This window comes from Gossypium raimondii, chromosome 10, assembly GCF_025698545.1.
Source record: "Gossypium raimondii isolate GPD5lz chromosome 10, ASM2569854v1, whole genome shotgun sequence".
NCBI classification, from domain to species: Eukaryota; Viridiplantae; Streptophyta; class Magnoliopsida; order Malvales; family Malvaceae; genus Gossypium; species Gossypium raimondii.
The window spans coordinates 60814151-60819074 of NC_068574.1; positions in this window are offsets into that span (position 1 = coordinate 60814151).

Sequence of the window (4924 nt, forward strand, 5' to 3'; positions counted from 1 at the left end):
AATGCACTTTAACGTACTTAAATTCACGTCCTCTTACATCGACAACAATGTCGATTCCAGTCGAGCCAAAATTCAATCAGTGTTAATTTAATCTTTCTTAAATATAATTAATTTATATCACTATGCTCATTTTATTATTACAATAGACACCATAAAAGTTAGCACAAAACATAATTTTAAAGTATGTTTGGACAAATAGGCCGAAAAGTGTTTCTCATGCAATAGAAGCAAGAGGCAAGCATATACACATGTATTTCTCTCCCCCACCTAGTAATAATTTATGTGTCATCATGTACAGACATATACGTTTGTCCCAATCAAATTAATCAATACAGTGTGGTGCTTGAGGTATAATTTAATCACTGTTGGATCGTTGGTACGTTTTTTGACGCAATGAAAAATTATTTCGTCATGGATTCTTGCATGAGAATCAAAAAATCAATCTGATTTTTTTTCGCATCCCTCGCTCGATAAGAAAATGGGTCAAATTCTATAAGATTAAACCTATGGGACTTAGGGAATGATGGGAGGGAATAAGATAAAATAAAAACAAAAAAGGGGGGAAATAATAAAAATAGTAAATAAGTAAATAAAAATGAAGGAGAAGAACCCAGATCCAAATGAACAAATTCAAACTTGAAAAAGATCTTTCTAATTCTCGAAGAATGAGGAGCAAAGGGATTGATCGAGAAAGATCTCTTGTTTTTATTATAAGATTGTGTGATTAGATTCGCAGATGTTTGGTGAAAATAATCTTCTCTTTTGAGAATAATAAAAAATGCAAAAGTGTTCAATTGGAACATGAAAACATGATTGAATTTGTCCTAGTTACACTTCAAGGTAGAGTGAAAGAAAGGAGGAGATTCTCGAATGTGGAAAAGGGCCCAATGACTTTGAAATATTTGAATGAGGAGCCATATGAGGTGAAAATCTCATGCACAGTTCTGGAGAGTGGCAGTAAGGATGACTTATCTATTAATTTTTTGCTATCACCCTAAAAAACTAAACTCTGCCTTACATAAAGTTGATAGAGTACGACTAACCTCTAGGCTTAAAATCACTACTTATGTACTTGGTATTGGTCATAATTCACAAGAACATTATGTAGTCTTAGTAAGAGGGGGAAGAGTTAAGGATTTAATCGGTGTGAGATATCACATTGTTCAAGGAACCCTAGATGTTGTCAGAGTAAAAGGTCAACAAGGGAGTTCTAGTGCATTGTAGATTCTTATCCAAGACTTGTATCATTCGATGATGCCATGTGAACCACTAGAAACATGTGAAGTGTATGGCTAACCCAATAACAAAAGTTTCGTAAGGGGATTGGAGCAGGCTACCATGAGACAAAAGATATTCTTTCTAAGAGATTCGATTCTGAACTATTATGTGTCCAAGGTCCAATATTAAAATAATTTTAGAAGTTTTCCTTGACTTTGTCCGTGGCAACAAACAATTTGAAATGCCTCAACTCTTTTAGAACAAGTCTGGTTCAAATAGAAATGATTTGAAGCACTTTTTTTACACTATTTCGGAAACCAAATGACTTAATCATATGGATATGTAAAACACATGATTTCCAATCCTAGCAAGAAAGAGAGGGAAATGGATACTCAATTTAAAGTGAGAAAATAGAATTCCATACTCGACTTCATAGATACATATATATGGAATTAATTGGAAAACTGTATTTGATGAAAGGCGTATGTACGACTTAGAGAGAGATCTTTCATGTCTTTCGAGATCCACCTTACAATATGGGGTCAAAAAGCCAAAATAAATTATCTTAGTCACGAACCAGGGTTGAGAAAAGGTAAAAAATATACCTTATGCAATTTGAAAACAACACAACAACGAGGTTGATTCCATTACAAGTGTCACAAGCCTCAACCGCAGCGAAAAAGTCTTGACCTGTATGTGATCCACTTGGAAGAGAATGATCAGAAAAACTTTAAAAAAATTTAAGAGAGAAACGAACTTTGCTACTAGTCAAAGTTTTTATTCAGGTAACCTTATTTGGATTAGTCCTTCCTTTTATTCAAAACCATTTTGAATAGTCATTAACCACTGAGAGGAAAAAATAGGGTATATATTAAAATGAGATTTCCTCCTTTACTTAAGGAGATATCGATTAAATTTAAATCCTATCATCTTTTCCTTTTCTTTTCTTAACCAAAATTTTATTAAATACAATATTTAATAAATTTGAAAAGCTAGATTTATAAATTAAAATATGTGAAACATATTTTCACATTATTTTAATTTAGTCCTTTATATGTATGCGCATCAAGTATGTACATATATTATGATTAATTTTAACATTGTAAAATTAAATTAATTATTTGAATATTTCTATAATTAATTTGTTTTTTATGACATGTTAAACATAATCCCAACTTTCATTACATTCTGGTCGTCCCAACCAAATGGTGTGACTTTATAGGATTCTGTAACGTTGGCAATAACATTAAACTAAAATATTGATGCATCTTTGAATTGCACAACTAGCAATGCTGAAGTTGGCGTCGTTGCGCATGATCATTGAGGTTGTTGGATTTGGGGATTCACCAAGTTTATTGGTTCATGTCCTATTCTGGAAGCTAAGTTGTGGGGGACTGTTGAAGGCTTGATGCTAGCTTAGGAGAAAGGCACTAGGCGCATCATCTTGGAAATGGATTGTTTAGAGGCAGTTGAGCTGATGACTAGCCAATATGATGAAAGATAGTTGATTACCAAAACAATTAAAGCTCTCATGCCATACCCTTGGGAAGTTAGGATTACATATGTGGCAACAAGCATAAACCAACTAGTCGATGGAATGGTTAGGCTAGCGATGAAACTCGGACCTGACCGACATGTCTTCGATGTTCCACCTTGTTCTATCTGCAACATTTTGTTTGTTGAGTTTATTGATCCTTTATATTCCATATTTTAATGCTTGTATTGAGTTACTTGAATACCATTCTTAGTTCGAACAAGACTAGTCTCAGACCATAAAATAGACGATGACACATGTGGTTATAAAAATATATATTTTGATTTGAAAAATTGCAAAATTACACTCCCCATAAGATGATACATAAATACATAAATTGCAGGACAATGGTGAGGATGTTGGAAAAATTGTAATTTTTGGAAACTTTTAAGGCATATTCTTGATTGATGAAGGTGGAGAGTTGAATCATAAAATTAGAATTTTATCGTATGCAGAAAATTGTTGAGTGATGAATGAGAAATTGATTCTCAAAGCAAGCTATTTGTGAATATTTGTTGAGAATAAAAAAAATTAGATCTCATATTGGTTAAATACCAAGTATGAGATATGTAGATATATGAAAACCCACTTAAGAATTATTGAATGACTAAATTTGAAATTTTGCCTCACGCGTAAGGGGTGCAAATCCGAACCCATCGAGATTGGGTGACCAGGCATGACACATAATCGATGACATGACAATTATAAAAAAATCAAGAAATTATTAAAATATTAAATCTAAAAAACTATATAAACTATTTAAAAATTTTCAAAAATATTTCTTAATGCTCAGAAAAACTTATGTTGTATTTCTTTTTTTTTTAATTAATTAATGTTCTTTTCACAATTACCATTTTCTTTTTCTTCTATTATTCTCTTCAAGCATTCATTTCTTTTTCTTTTTCTATTATCAAACCCTAGTGCCGCCACCTTCTCCACCGGTGCCGGTTACTTTTTTCGGTGTCAAGTGACACCATGGCTAACCTCTTTCACTTTATTAGTCCAGATTAGCCAGAAACGGCTAGAAATACCTGAAAATAAAGCTCACTTTCGAACTCTTCTTTCGCTAGATCTCTGCCACCGGCGGTTAGATCGCCTTGGTTTTCCGGTATGTGATTCTCCTTGTTAGTGGCTGCCTTTCGACCGTTCAGATCTCCAAACAGAGACCCTAAACCCCAAGTCAGTCGGTGCTTGAACCTGGTAATCTACCCAGCGACGCTTGATTGGGAGACGAGAATGTCAAAAGCCACGAGCTCGTGGCAGGTGGGGTTGCTAAAGCTGAAAGAAGAGCGGAGCTTTAGTCGGCACCCGTGGTTGGCGTATGAGATGAGGAAGAGGATTAGAAGAGCTAAAGTAACGGGTACAAGGCTGTAACTTTGCCCATATCTGGAAAGTACCCAAAATTGCCATGTCATTGGTTATGTGTTATGCCATGTCATCCATATCAGCAACTAAGGTGGCATGCCATGTGACCCAAAAATGTTGACCTTATTTGAATTTTTTTGCAACATTGTGGGTGAGATTGCAAAAAAAAAAAAAAGAAACTTTAAGGGCTGAAATGAAAAAGCCCCAAAATATTGAGGGTGGGTTTTGTAATTCTGCCAAATATTTGTAGTGCCTCAATAAAGCCCCTCCCTAACTCATGAATAGGAAGATAATGCGCTTCAGCGCACTTAAACCCACGCACTTACATTGATAATAATATCTATGCCAATCGAATTAAGACTCAACCGACTGGTCCAAACTCATTTTTAAAATTTAAAATTTTGTTGAATTCCTCTTAAATGAGATTTCTTTGTTCCAGATTCAATTATGAAACAACTCTTACTTTTGTATTTATTTAAAAAAATTTATATACTTCTGTGTTATCACTGAATCTCAAATCCCAAATTAAGTTTGTTGTTCAGTCCCTAATTCCCAAAAGGAGGGAAAAAGAAATTGGGTGAGCAGAGAGAGCATTTTGGAAAAGAGCAGTCACATGGTTGATGATTCAATCAACAACAACAGAAATTGTTGCTTCTACAATGGGACTGACTCAATGGCACATGAATATAATTTAAAGCTTTTGGCCCACTCTTGCAATGCCATTTCACCACTATTTCAATTACCAATAACTTCCAAATATTGTTGGAAAAGGTTTATTAGTTTCATGTCACAACTAAAGATCATTAT